This window comes from Littorina saxatilis, unplaced genomic scaffold (assembly GCF_037325665.1).
Source record: "Littorina saxatilis isolate snail1 unplaced genomic scaffold, US_GU_Lsax_2.0 scaffold_325, whole genome shotgun sequence".
In the NCBI taxonomy this organism is placed as follows: domain Eukaryota; kingdom Metazoa; phylum Mollusca; class Gastropoda; order Littorinimorpha; family Littorinidae; genus Littorina; species Littorina saxatilis.
In genome coordinates this window covers 93,629-109,700 of record NW_027128327.1, presented here as the reverse complement: position 1 = coordinate 109,700, position 16,072 = coordinate 93,629, and the positions used below count along the sequence as shown (strand labels likewise).

General features: G+C 41.8%; 1 long non-coding RNA gene across 1 annotated transcript; it reads left to right on the top strand.

Annotated features, from left to right (window-relative positions):
• Positions 1–4,390: 4,390 nt before the first annotated feature.
• Positions 4,391–13,409, top strand: LOC138956691 (uncharacterized). Its single transcript, XR_011452752.1, has 3 exons — positions 4,391–4,792; positions 10,195–10,317; positions 11,458–13,409. It is a non-coding gene; the product is annotated as an uncharacterized lncRNA (long non-coding RNA).
• Positions 13,410–16,072: the final 2,663 nt, after the last annotated feature.

The window sequence follows — 16,072 nt, the reverse complement described above, 5'->3', positions numbered from 1 at the left end:
CATAATCGCCATTACGAGCTAGTCGTGTGACAGAGAGTTTTCTTGCACACTCGACTGCTGCTGTTTCACTCCGGCTAAAGCCGTCGTGAAACATCTACAGTCTCGTGTGCAAGAAAACTCTCTGTCACACGACTAGCTCGTAATAGCGGGTAATATTATCTCTATACCTTCCTGTCACTGGAAGCAGCAACACTTGAAAGCATAAGTTCCCTTGACAAAAGTCATTTATGATTGGCGTCATCTATGAATGACGTCACTTTCTAGACAAGTGCCGGTATTGGCAAACCTTGTCGCGGCAAAGGGCTAAATAAAACAAGAAATTCCTCCGAGGTAGGAAAAACACCCCCGTCCTTACCATTCTCACTGCCACCAACTGAGAAGGTTATTTCCCTTTGACCATTAATATGTCCCTCTATAAGTCCTTGTAGAATCTTAATCCACCAATAACTCCCTAACCGTGTGTTTGACTGGTCCCAATTTTTGTAAGGACCGTCTCAGGAATGTATAGAACCTGTTCACCAAGTTTGGTGACGATCGGTCCGTTCATTCTTGAGATCTATATGCGAACACAAACAAACAAACAAACACATCGAGCGAATCCTATACACACCCCTATACCGGGGGTGTAATAATGTGTATACGTTTTAGTAGCAACAAGGTAGCAAGAAAGTGGGAACTAAGCAGCGCAGCGAAAAACCAGTCATAAGCGCATCGGATCCGAAAAATCAAGCTATCATAAGCGCACAGGGGGGTATTTCATAAGAGCACCCGACCACAAATCAGCGACCTGCCTTGTGTTTTGGATAGTTATTCAATAGATACGCATTTTTTTGTAAAAAGAGCAACGTGAATAAGTAGCGCTACATTTCGGGTTTTGACAACTGTAATATGGTTGCAGGATAATTAGTATTTTAGGAGTTATTACATTTTTTCTGCAGACACTCACCTCGTGCCCCGCTCTTCGTATCATACGCTCATCCGCTAAAAAGGGTTATTCTAAGATCACCCAGCATATCATAAGCCCACTCCTGATTGAAGGGCCTGGGCACACGGCACTGTTAACATTCCCCGTCCCTTCACCTCGCTCGCCACCATCCGCCCTACCCTTGGTCTCATGCCTGTATAACTATAACAGTCCACAAAGCGAGGCATGGAACAAAGCAACAACTAGACATGCACCCTATTAGTAAAGTGATCATCACAGCAACACAACCACACACAGAGAAACATCCAAGGGGACAATTACCACAAGTAGCATTAATGCTCTTAATGTTTGCTATCCAAAATGAAATGTTCCCCTTGTGTACAACACGTGACAGGGTGGCGCGGTGGTCATGGGGCTGAACACTGAGGGATAAGAGATCACACTATGATCAAAACGGGAAAGGGTGGCCGAGTGGTAAAGTGCACTTGCCTCGGAAGCGAGAGGTTGCGAGTTCGACCCTGAGTCGGGGTGTAAGCAATTTTCTTCCCCCTTTCCTAGCCCAGGTGGTGGGTTCAAGTGATAGTCTTTCGGATGAGACAAAAAACCAAGGTCCCTTCGTGTACACTACATTGGGGTGTGCACGTTAAAGATCTCCCGATTGACAAAAGGGTCTTTCCTGGCAAAAATGTATAGGCATAGATAAAAACAAATGTCCACCAAATACCCGTGTGACTTGGAATAATAGGCCGTGAAAAGTAAATATTCGCCGTAATGGCTTGAGATTTACTGGCCGATGTGAATGCGTGATATATTGTGTAAAAAAATTCCATCTCACACGGCAGGAATTAAAATGTAAAGCGCTTAGAGAACGTCAAGCGCTATATAAATCTCCCATATAAATAAATAAATGGTACATGCAAGATAGAATTGACAAGAAAGGCACCAGCAAAGAGTGTTTAATAAGATACGACACTGAGATATGCACAACCTGGCGGTGACCTTGCGAGTATTGTTTTCTCTGGTAATATGACTACAAGTCATCTATTCTCAACATTCTTTGTCATTTCCTCGGGAGACATACACAAGAAGTCACAGAACAATAACAATCGATGTCGTACCTCATTAACACAACACTAAGAGCTGACCTTCATGACGAAGGCTGATGCGTTGCACGTGGTGGTACACTCGGATCAGACACTATCCCCCCATAACATGGTCAAATTGTGTGTAGAAGATTGCAATAGACGTTGTTGTTGTTTTTCTCTCAGAAATCACTGTGTCGGGTTTGTGTGGGTTGTGAGTCAACACTCATGCTGTACTGAGGCAAGCTTTCCCACGTGACATTATAGGCCACTCACTAGCGAGGGTGTGTATCTCCGCACGTGGACAAGGATCACGTGGGAAAGTTTGCCTCAATATTCACTCTATCACAACCCATACTTCTTCTTCTTCTTGGCGTTCGCAGAGGTTACACGATCAGTCCAGAACTGGTGATAAATGTTGTCGTTTTCTCCAACTCCTGTCGACTGCCATATAGTTTGGTCTGCAAGGGGGTTGGTGACGGCCACACTTCTTTTCGTTCCTCATCTAGTATCACAACCCATACAAACTCGACATAGTTATTTGTAAAATTCGTCTATTTGCAAGCAGATGGAGAAGAAACGTGGCTATTAAAAAAACATTACTAAATGAATCCCCACTTGAAGACTTCCACTTCTAGCTTGTTGTGCTCCATGTTCCTTATTTCATGTATGCAGCAATATTCCAATGAAATTTACTGAATCAACTTGTTTAAACCAAGACTTCCACTCGCCACGCAGACTGGTGGAAGTCACACAACGTTTATACAGTACACATTAACCTTCGCCAGTGGTCGTGGGTCCGTGTGGACCCAGAAGGGTGTTTAATTGCAAATAATCTCCTAAACTAGTTGGAATTTCTTTTTAATGAGCTTTTCAGAATGCTACAGGCACCTACACAGCTCTTATGTCCTGACATTTCAGAATGCCACAGGCACCTACACAGCTCTTATGTCCTAACATTTCAGAATGCCACAGGCACCTACACAGCTCTTATGTCCTAACATTTCAGAATGCCACAGGCACCTACACAGCTCTTATGTCCTAACATTTCAGAATGCCACAGGCACCTACAAAGCTTTATGTCCTAACCTTTCAGAATGCCACAGGCACCTACACAGCTCTTATGTCCTAACATTTCAGAATGCCACAGGCACCTACACAGCTCTTATGTCCTAACATTTCAGAATGCCACAGGCACCTACACAGCTCTTATGTCCTAACATTTCAGAATGCCACAGGCACCTACACAGCTCTTATGTCCTGACATTTCAGAATGCCACAGGCACCTACACAGCTCTTATGTCCTAACATTTCAGAATGCCACAGGCACCTACAAAGCTCTTATGTCCTGACATTTCAGAATGCCACAGGCACCTACAAAGCTCTTATGTCCTGACATTTCAGAATGCCACAGGCACCTACACAGCTCTTATGTCCTAACATTTCAGAATGCCACAGGCACCTACACAGCTCTTATGTCCTAACATTTCAGAATGCCACAGGCACCTACAAAGCTTTATGTCCTAACCTTTCAGAATGCCACAGGCACCTACACAGCTTATGTCCTGACATTTCAGAATGCCACAGGCACCTACACAGCTCTTATGTCCTAACATTTCAGAATGCCACAGGCACCTACACAGCTCTTATGTCCTAACATTTCAGAATGCCACAGGCACCTACACAGCTCTTATGTCCTAACATTTCAGAATGCCACAGGCACCTACACAGCTCTTATGTCCTGACATTTCAGAATGCCACAGGCACCTACACAGCTCTTATGTCCTAACCTTTCAGAATGCCACAGGCACCTACACAGCTTATGTCCTAACATTTCAGAATGCCACAGGCACCTACACAGCTTATGTCCTAACATTTCAGAATGCCACAGGCACCTACACAGCTTATGTCCTAACATTTCAGCCAGAAGTAATCAACAAAAACAAAGGTCAAATTTAGACTACAAACATCGTGGGGCCGTGCGGACCCATGTTTCTCAAAGAAGGAAAAGCGTGCATCTTTGAGAAGCATAGCTAGGTCCGCACGGCCTCACGCTGTCTTCTATGGAACGCGAAAAGGGTCAAATGATCGATCAGAATGATCGATCAAAATGATCGATCATTTTTGCGTTTGACCCTTTCCGCCACGCGCGCGGAAAGGGTCAAACGATCGATCAAAACGATCGATCAAAACTATCGATCATTTTACTGGTTCCGGTGTCGACAAAAAGTGTAACCGGAATTTTACCGGCACACAGTCTGGAGTTCACATTTTGGTTGCAAACTGACTTCAGTATCTAGTGGAATGCATGAATGGAGACTATCAAGCTAGTTGGGAACTAAATCCAAAGTTCGAAACTATCGCTCTCAGTACGATTTTTTCAAAAGTTCCGACCAAAGTTGGTGACTAACTTGCCCAAATTTAGTCCTCTTCCGAGGAGGACCAAATTCCTTAGTTTCGAACTATTGCAAAAACAAAAATGGCGGCCGCCATGACAGTCTTTGATTTTGCTGTACAAAAAAATCAAATATTCAGCAGTCCGACGCATGAACCAAAGAATGATGTCGACAAAGAAGTTGAAACATTGATTGCGCTTTGGAGGGGGTTCAAATACAAGTCGTGAAGTGACCGGCACAGCTGATTTGGGACACGATCTACCTTGAGTCGGGAGATTTGCTATGAATACAATATTGACTACATTTCCACTTTCTACATCAGCGACTGTACAAATTTGGCTTGTACATCTTCCTGTCGCTAATTTTAATCGGTTTGAATCATCCAACAGGTAAGAGCAAGATTCATCCGTTGTGTGCGTGTAGTTTGCGTGTCCCACGGTGTGTGTGTTCGTTTGCGCGCCTCGGTGTGTCAGATTATATTGCAATAATAAATTTGTTAGAAAGTGAGAGCAAGGGTAGATCTAGATCTATGGGCCAGGCAGTACTGTCTGAGTGTCTCCGAAAGCGTGTTCAGTGTCATAGGAAAATAGGCCTACGAGCCATTGTGTAGTGGTGACGATGAAAGATACAGTTGTTGTTTTTCTGACAGTGACATTGACAAAAAACGATCGTCAATGCATCAATGATTATGCACAGCAGCATCGGTTTCTTCTGAACTGCGCACTGTTGACTGAATTTCCCACGGTGGAGCAATGAACAGTAGACACTAAAACACAGCAAATCTAATGCATTGAAGCATTGCTGTAGATCTATCTCGTTCAACTAACAATATAATGCAGTGAATGGCAAATCTATCTCTGAATAAACTGTTGTGATCCTTATTTTTAAACTGTAAATGTCATGGCTCACACCGCACTCCCAACATTAGAAGTATGTGTTCTAAGCTGAATGCATGTATAATTTGATATATAGTAAGTGTGTAAAGCCAAGAGTAACACTAACTGGCCCAAAACAATTTTTTGTGTATATGTCGTAACGAAATCTGGTAATTGCCGAATTCGTGAAATCGGCAACCTATTTGCCGAATTCGTGAAATCGGCAATCGCTTGCCGAGAACGCGAATTCGGCAGGCTATTGCCGAAATTGTGAAAGGCCTGATTAAAGTTGTCGAATTCGTGAAATCGGCAACTGATTTCACGAAATCGGCAATCGATTTCACGAAATCGACGATTTTGTCGATTTCACGAATTTGGCAACTTTAAACAGGTTTTGGTACAACAGAATTTTCTGTAGCCGATTTGTCACGAGTTGACTGAATAAATGAGATAGAGGAAGGTAAATCGGTGAATATGGCCTTGTGTGTGACTGCGTGTGTATATGTGTGTGTGTGTGTGTGTGTGTGTGTCTTGTGTGGTGGTGGTGGTGGTGGTGTGTGTGTGTGTGTGTGTGTGTGTGTGTGTGTGTCTTGTGTGGTGGTGGTGTGTGTGTGTGTCTTGTGTGATGATGGTTTTGGTGGTGGTGTGTGTGTGTGCGTGGTGTGGTCTTGCGGGTCTTGTGTGGTGGTGTGTGTGTGTGTGTGTGTGTGTGTGTGTGTGCGTGTCTTGTGTGGTTGGGGTGGTGGTGGTGGTGTGTGTGTGTCTTGTGTGGTAGTGGTGTGTGTGTGTGTGTCTTGTGTGGTGGTGGTGGTGGTGGTGGTGTGTATGTGCGTAGAATGACAATGGCATGAACAAGCACGGCATTTTTGTTTGTTTAATAATTATCATTGCTGAAGACCATGCATGTGCAAATTTCAGGGAAAAGGGGAAATTTCAGGGAAAAGACAAGTTGGAAAAGTAGATAAACAGAAATTGCTCAAGACGACATGTAGTATCCGTGTCTAAGGTAAGTTAAGCAACAAAATACAGGGACAAGAAACAACTGAAAATAGTAGTACGGTAATTGCTCAAGACCATGTATGTGCAAGGTAAGTGATGTTACGCCACAACGTCAGTCGCACGAAACGTCGGGGACAAGAGAAGTCGAAAAAGTAGGAAAACAGCAATTCTGCCGTGTATTGGCAGAAGGCAGTAAGTCCAAATTTGGTAAAAATGAGATTTTCATATCATAATGCAGAGGGGAAAAAGGCGCATCTTGTGTCAAAATTTCTAAGATGTGCGATCAATATTTATGGACTTTTTGAAGAAGTAAGTCCACTAAAAAAATGTAATCGAAGGATAAAAATCGGCAAATGGAAGCAAGTCCAGGGACTTTTGGTTTTCAGGTTTGCACTGGACTTACTTCCTTGCAAGCCTCAAAACGAGTTTGCATGGTTTAGCGCTCTATGTCCATTAGCCAATCGCGTTCACCCTTTTGTAATCCTGACTGCGGTTAACCAATCAGAACTAAGCTTATTGTATCATTATTTCCCTGGCCTTTGTCGGGGAAAATGGCGATGAGAGCTGCCGACGTGTTCAACTATCCGAAGCAACAGTAAGTTGGTTTGTTTGCTTCATTTTTGTTGTTGGCAGTTTTGCGTTCCGGTCTGAAATGACTCTCTCTCAATAGGTGTATGGGAATTTACAACGACAACACTGATTTTCTGACTGATTTGGGTATTCCAATGTGCACTTGCATTACGGAGCTAGAAAGTAAAATACCATGTAGTTTAAAGGCAGAGTAAGCCTCCCGTAAACCATCACAGATACGGTCAGGCTTTTACACACAGTACAAACACCCTTTCATTTAAACACTCACCAATTGAGAACATCCTAGGTGCCCTCCGTAAAGAGCGAACAATTTTCAAAGAATTTATTATTGCGTGGTTTATCTTACCCCTGAGCCATCGTGAACCCGTGTGATCCAGTTTTCCCTTTTCACAATGCAGTCGTCATAGTTAGTCATTTGAATGCGACTCGACGTGAGCTTATCTACAATAGCACGTTTTTTTTATGCACGAAACAACGGCTGTGGTTCACAAGAACTCTAGCGATAGCTTTTGACTGTTGAGAGGAACGGCGATTTGCACTGATAAACCGGCCGTCGTCTGCTACGACCCTTGCGTGACCCTGCTTCCGGGCTTTTCTTTTTTTAAACTTTCACAACTTCGAATTGTTCTGATCTTGTCTTGATGAAAAACGAATTCTTTTATGATTAAAGAATGTTTGTGTAACAAGCTGTCAATTTATTATTTAGATTTTAAAAGTTAGGTCTAGCGCAAAAACGAGGCGCCGTTGTTGTTAACGGAACAAGTCTACGAAAATAAATTCTTCGAAAATGTCTCACGCTCGACAGAAAGCAGCCAGGATGTTCCCGTTCGGTGAGCGTTCAAATGGAAGTATGCTTGTACTGTATTTAGACGCTCGGGGAGCTCTGTGATGGTTTACGGGAGGCTTACTGTGCCTTTAAATGCCCATTTATTATAGTTTTGTTGTTGTACGCTACTTCTACCGTGACTTCTTGACTATTCGTGAGTGCGTCGCGTTCTCGCTGTGCGCCTGTCTGCGAGTGTATGAGTCCTTGTCGATTTGTGTTTCGTATAATGTTCACTATGTATTTCATATTTTGTAAGCGCCTAGGGCTATATTTAGATTAGGCGCACAAATGTTCATAATAATAATAATAATTCACTTCTGCTATTTTCATCATGATATTTATGGATGCATTTAGCATGTTTCTAATACAAAGAGATAGTTGTTTTGATCTAGAATGAGTGACTTGTGGTCTTGAGCACTGAGGACTGGGTGGCCGAGTGGTAAAGCACTTGCGCTCGGAAGCGAGAGGTTGCGAGTTCGACCCTGGGTCAGGGCGTTAGAAATTTTCTCCCCCCTTTCCTAACCTAGGTGGTGGGTTCAAGTGCTAGTCTTTCGGATGAGACGAAAAACCGAGGTCCCTTCGTGTACACTACATTTGGGGTGTGCACGTTAAAGATCCCACGATTGACAAAAGGGTCTTTCCTGGCAAAATTGTATAGGCATAGATAAAAAAAATATCCACCAAAATACCCGTGTGACTTGGAATAATAGGCCGTGAAAAGTAGGATATGCGCCGAAATGGCTGCGATCTGCTGGTCGATGTGAATGCGTGATGTATTGTGTAAAAAAATTCCATCTCACACGGCATAAATAGATCCCTGCGCCTTGAGTCCGAGTCTGGAGATACGCGCGCGATATAAGACTTCATATAACATAACAGCGTGTTAGATCTGGAACAGTATGACATTATACTGGAGGATTGTTCTCCGGTCTCTTTGTGCTTCCAACCATCGGAATAAGTATTATGTCCTATTGTATTTGACAGAAATGTGATTCGAAGTGGGACAGGCAGCGACGACAGCTGCAGCACACAGTCTGAGGGATACTCGCCACCACTGCCCCTTTAAGTTCAAGGGCCCAAAACAATGTTTGTTTCACTGACACAGCCAAAAATAGCGTGCAACAATTTTTCATTCCTTTCTTTTCTCGGGCTGAAGAGGTATATTTTAAAACGAGCAACATCTTTACATCATTTTCGTTGCAGTAGTATTAGTATCATCAGCAGCAGCAGTAATCGTTTGTCATTATAGTAGCTCGGAGGGGGGGGGGGGGGGAGGTGATGTGCGCGGGAGAGGAAAAGGATGATTTGAAGGAGGGTGGGGAGGAGATTTGTCAATAAAATGTCTCACTTTTGCTGCCTTTTTCATTTGACAGATCTATGTGTAAGCGTTGCTGGCAGGTTGCAACTGCGAGATACAACCACCTCGGCTTGCAGGAGAAGAGGCCACAATGGACCTTGCCCAAATGAAAATGCCAGCAACATACGACGGTTATGGGCCAAAGAAGAGGAAGAGGAGTAATACTGACAACTTTCAGTTTGACAATAACAGATGCTGAGCGCAGAGATGCAGAACGTGGGGACGAGGAGGGGGAGGGCGTGGGGGGATTGTATGTTGTTTGTTAGTTATCCAAACAGGCTCATGGAAAAAAAATCTACATCTACGTGAAAGTGACTGAACATTGTGGAGTTAACTCCAAGTCGACGGGGTTACCACAGGACGAAGAAGAAGAAGAAGAAGATGAGCACAGAGAACAGTTCAGTTTGCCATCAGACGCGTGACAGCTCAGCTACACTACATTCTGTTGCACCAAAACATGTTTAACGTTGCCGAATTCGTGAAATCGACAAAATCGTCGATTTCGTGAAATCGATTGACGATTACGTGAAATCCGTTGCCGATTTCACGAATTCGACAACTTTAATCTGGCCTTTCACGATTTCGGCAATAGCCTGTCGAATTCGCGTTCTCGGCAAGCGATTGCCGATTTCACGAATTCGGCAAATAGGTTGCCGATTTCACGAATTCGGCAATTACCAGATTTCGTTACGACATATACAAATGAAGAAAGAAACTGACTTCACTTTCAGAATCACTGCCACTGAAAGTGTGTCTATTGTGTATTTTTAGAAGGGTTATTCAACAATGACTTATTTTTCTGTTTAAATACTTGACATTTACTCTGCATGAACAGAGTCAGAGGTAAATTATTTTATTATTATTATTATGGTGAGCTTATATAGCGCGAACCACAAGTGCTCTCCGCGCTTTACATATTAATTTCTGCCGTTTGAAATGGAATTTTTTACAGACAGACAGACAAACAGACATTTTTTTACACACAATTTGCTGCTGTATAAACTATGATTGTGAAAGAGGGGATAAAAGAATCAATGTGCGAGTGGTTTAATTATAATACAGTTATTATTTATTGTTAATTAATTATTTTATGGTGATCTGAACAACGAAGTGACACCACTATTTTATGGTGGTTTTTTTCAGGCCTCCTAAGAAACCAGAGATGATGTGTGGTGAAGTGTTCATACAGCTCTTGCCTTCAGATATATGGATTCTGGAGAGGATTCAGACCGAGTGGGCATGCTGCTTTACAGACTACCCTGAAGAGTAAGTTACACATTTCTGTACCACTACCAAGTACTATACCTGCTTGTGCCTATTAAATTGTTATTGTAAAATTGATTTATGATATAAATTGGCACTGGTGATGGTAGTTTGAAGCTGTGTAGATGTTTTTGGCAGACTTTTGTACTTTGTGTTGTAAAGAGTCTATCTGTGTTTCACATTAGATGCACTTACAATCTAGATACATGTAGATACATTCAGCTATGTCAACACTTGTTACACCTGAATCTGAGAGTAGTGGCAGGAGATGCAAGTTTATTGACACAAAGACATTACGGCTTTGTATAAAATAAATTCTTACATCTGTATGTATCCTTGCATGGTACAATATGTACTATTTATACAAAATGGTACATAAAGCTTGGTTTAGTTCTCTTTCTCTTCTCAAATCCTTTGCCACTATTCTTAAAGTAAATTACACAGTGTGAATGAACTATTGCAGTACAGGAAAGTAAAACAAAAATTCAAGATAAAATGAAATCATTACTAATTACTAATTTACTGGAATTATTTTAAAGGCACATACAGTTATTCTTCCCTTGGCTCACCATCCTAGATCTTGCCAGGCTTTTACATGGAATAAGAATGAATCTGTTCACTCGGATACTTCTACATTCAACACCCTGGCTTCTTCCTGCTCAGAGTTAGATTTTGTTGTGGAAACCATTCTCAGATTAACAAACATGTTACTTCTTTTAGTGACTGTTGAGAAATTCGTTCATAAACAAAATTCAACTATGCACATAAAGCACTGACTGTCAGGATGTCAATATTTGATGTGTCTGGGTGAAGTTATGTTCCTATCCCATGTACAACTACAACTCTGGCCAGATCTGAAATGGCCAAAATCAATGGGATCAACACACATCCCCAGTATCTTCATCACTGGAAAATGTGGTGGGTTGAATGTATTATAATTAGAAAAAAAAGGCTGACACAGTGACAGGCGAGTGCTTTGATCCTAAAAGAGCAAGTGCTTCCCCCCCCCCCACACACACTGCTCAACAGTACACACCTTCTCCCCCCCCCAACACACACCCTCCCCTCGCTAACCAAAACTAACCAAAACCCATCCCCGTGAATACTGAACTTGCTCAGTTATATATTTTCTTTATTTTTCAGGAAGGACCGCTACATTAGGGGAAAGCTGCTTGCACCTTGGTTCCTGGGTTCGCTGGGGGCGATGATCAAATTCAGAGTACCATCACCATTCTGTGCTTTTCCATCTGATTCGGCTGAGAATGCTTCCAGAGGTTTCTACACTACCCGTCATAAAAAAAGTAGGCAGATGCGTTTGAGGGCAGATCTTACTGATGAGGCTGTTGATTGAAAAACCAAGTATATGACTGAAAAGGCCATTACTTTCCCTACTTTATTCAGAAACAAAATTGGGTTTTCATGACGTAATGTCTATGCAGTGGAACCTACAACACAGACTGAGACACCCCCCCCTCCCCCGAATCAAATTCACAAAATCAAGCTTCCCGTGCTAAAATCAACAACACAAATCAGAACAACTAAACCGAAACATGTTTTGCATGTCATTAGACAGAACCAATCAAATCTGCATCCAAAACAGTCAGTTTTGTTCACATATATCTTGTCTAACATGAACGCTATGGCATGCTGAGCGGTGCAGTTGTCAATCCTCTCAGAAGGCAGTTTTTAAAGTCGTTTTAGCGGGTAATGAGACCAAAAATGGTACATTTCAGAACTCCTCAACGCATTGTCTTAAAACTGTCAGTGATTTGTGCTAACACATGTTGTTAAGTACAAAAATGAGACCAAAAAATGGTACATTTCAGTAACTTCTCAACGCATTGTCTTAAAACTTGTCAGTGATTTGGGCTAACACATGTCGTTAAGTACACACGGAATCTCAAGTCATGTGAGATATTAGTTCTGCTGGTGTGCGACATGCCAGAACGAATTTTAAAAATAAAAATGTACCCTGTCCAATGAACTGAATTTGTAAAAAAAAAATTAGCATGCATTAAGAAAAATGAAAGCTTCAATGTACCTTTAATTTCATACATTTTCAACTATGACTGTTCACAGCGCACTTGTACGCACACACACATTCTTGGAAAATGAAAGAGCCATGATCAGTTAAGCGTGTCAGCCGTGAGCTTTGCTAGGCGTAGGCCGACATTTGCGCTCAGCGCTCTGAATGATTCAAATTCTTAAAGATTAATTTTCGCGTTGAAATCCTCATACCGCCCATGTCTGATAAAATATGTACATGAAATTTAATTGTGTGGCGTATCTGTTATTGTTCTTGAAGATAACAACAAATTGTTTTTCAATGAGTCAGCAAAGACCTACCATCAATTTAAGAACTCTTTCTGGCATGTCAATTAACAGCAGACCTAATATCTCAAATGACTTTAAAATCCGTATGAACTTTTCCACATGTGTTAGCACAAATCACCGCAACGTTGAAGGCAATGCGTTGAGAAGTTACGAAAACGTACCGGTTTTTGTCTCATTACCCACTAAAACATCCTCAAAAACCACCTTTTACAGCTTCTCAGAGGAATGACACCAACACCAATCAACATGCCTTAATGTCAGTGTTAGACCAGATATGTGAACACAACTGACTGATTTGGATGCAGATTTGATTGGTTTTTCTATTGCCGTGCAGAAGATGTCAGTTTTGTTTTAGGCAGTTCTGATTTTTTGTCAATTTTAACGCGGGAACATTGATTTTGCGAATTTAATTTTGCGAGGTGTCTGTGTTGTTGGTTCCACTGTATAGACACTATGTCATATAAACCCAATCTGTTTTCTGAATAGGTTTGGGGAATGAATGGCTTTTTCAGTCATATACAGGATAAACCCAAAAAATGTAACCCTAAAACAATGCTAATAACTTCTACATCTGTTGACTGAATCACTTTATTTTTAAGGTACATAAACCGCAGCCAGTGCATGACCCTTCCACAAAGTGGACATTTTGTAGATCAAATGTAACTGGTCAAATGGTCTGACTTTTGTGCTCTATTTCAAAAATAAATTCCAAATTCGGCGGTCGACTCACTAAAACGAAGTTTGACCATGAGCGGTATCAATACTTACTTAATTTAAACCCTCCAGACTTTTAGCTTATATATTATCTGAATGTCTGAGTATACACCCCCTAGATCATCGGTGACCTGAAGAAAGCAGTTAGCTAGGTTCAGAGCAATCACTATACAGGAAAACTTTCGTTCCATTGACAATTTAGGATGTGTAATTTGGAACACATTTTTGAGAAATTGTAAATGTCGGACCATTCTACCTACAGACTCGGAACTTTGTAGAATGGTCGTGGAAGAACTGAACTTCATGCACAACAACTTCCTCCGAAAACGGCGTATGGCCGCCTAAATGGCGGGCCGGGGTAAAAAACGGCCATACACGTACAATTCCACTCATGCAAAAACACGAGTGTACATGGGAGTTTCAGCCCACGAACGCAGAAGAAAAATGCACAACAACTATGAAAATATTTGCTAAACTCAAATGACTGGAACATTAACCCCTTTGTTGTAAAGTGCAATGTCGCGCAATTTTCATCAATGAAATGCATGCTTTCATCCACAGGAAATGTCCTGATCTTGTATAATTGCTGTATTCAAGTCACTGATTGTCTAATGTTCAGACCTGGGAACCCATACGATTTCGCCGTATTTTGTACGCATGATTGTCTAGAATACTTTTCTTTATTTGTTGTTTAACGTCGTTTTCAACCACGAAGGTTATATCGGGAAGGGGGGAGATAGGATAGAGCCACTTGTCAATTGTTTCTTGTTCACAAAAGCACTAATCAAAAATTTGCTCCAGGGGCTTGCAACGTAGTACAATATACATGTATTACCTTACTGGGAGAATGCAAATTTCCAGTACAAAGGACTTAACATTTCTTACATACTGCTTGACTAAAATCTTTACAAAAATTGACTATATTCTATACAAGAAACACTTATAAACAAGGGTAAAAGGAGAAACAGTCGTCCAACCAATATGGGACTCCCCCTAACCCGCGTGGGGTGTCTAGAATACTATCCAGTGGAAAAACAAATACGACGATTAATATTCCTCGACTACTTTTCTTCACAGGCGCAACCCGAAGCAGATCCAGTACTTTGTCTTTGATTCATGATTACAAAATAGTAACCTTAATTAACAGTGCGACAGACGCGTGTGAAGCATGTTTAAATGTGGAGTACGCTCATTTAAAAAAAATACAAGTTTGTTTGAGAATACTCCAAGTGCAAAACAGGGATTCCCAGGTCTGGATGTTGATTAAGGTACACTTTTGTGATTCGAATTGCCCCGAATGTTACAATCTTGAGCGCTTAGATCGGGCAAGTTTGGCTACCGCTCAATTTTAAAACTCGTACCGTTGAGTGGATCCCCGAAATTGGAAACTTAATTTAAAATTGCACAAAAGTCAGCCTATTTGATCTTCAAAATTGTCACTTTGTAGAAGGGTCATGCATAGGCTGAAGTTTATGTCCACAAATGTAGAAGTTTTTAACCTTTTTATGGGTTGCATTGTTTTTGGGTCAACCTGTATTTGTTTGTTTTTTAATAAACGGCCTCATCATAAAGATTTGCCTTCAAACGCATCTGCCTACTTTTTATGACGAGTATTATAGTTGGCTCAGTGGCTAAAGAAACATTCTACAGGATGAATAAACAAACAAACAAATCTCATGATTCTCTATGTGTTTTAATGTGTGTGTGTGTGTGTGTGTGTGTGTGTGTGTGTGTGTGTGTGTGTGTGTGTGTGTGTGTGTGTGTGTGTGTGTGTGTGTGTGTGTGTGTGTGTTTTGGGGAGTTTGTTTTGGTTTTTAGTGAGAGGATGGCTGGTGGTTTGGATGGGGTGAAAACCCGAGTCACTGTGATTGTGGATAATTAAATTGTTGTTGTTGTTGCTGATGCCAGTTTCAAGGCACTGTTCTTCTTGCAAACGCCAAGTTTGGCTTACTATTTTATAACTGCAAGGGCTCTTACATGAGGTTAGGCCATCTATACACTTTGATACATACCAAACATTTACATTCTGACTGGGTCGTGTGCAAAGTTGGAATGTTTAAATGAATACATTTTGCGGATTGATGCCAGTAGAAGTTAACAAATTTTTTTTTGTTTGTTGGCTTACGCCCAGCCGACCACGAAGGGCCATATCAGGGCGGTGCTGCTTTGACATATAACGTGCGCCACACACAAGACACAAGTCGCAGCACAGGCTTCATGTCTCACCCAGTCACATTATTCTGACACCGGACCAACCAGTCCTAGCACTAACCCCATAATGCCAGACGCCAGGCGGAGCAGCCACTAGATTGCCAATTTTAAAGTCTTAGGTATGACCCGGCCGGGGTTCGAACCCACGACCTCCCGATCACGGGGCGGACGCCTTACCACTAGGCCAACCGTGCCGGTGTTAAACAAATTAATTGATCAAACATTCCAACACTTCACACACGGGTTTTTTGACAGCTGGTATATATATGTTAAAGTGGAGGGATGGTCTTATTCCACGTGAAGCCTGCATGCCACATCTGAGTCGGTGAGCGAAATCGTTTACACTAAGTATGCAATCATTGTTCATCATTATCATTGAAACGTTCATACACAATGACACAACAAATGTTGTCGGAAACTCGAAAGAACACAAAAGAATAAAACATGATCAATGCAGCAAAACGCGCTACTTGTACAGAGTGGGTTACAATTTCATTCC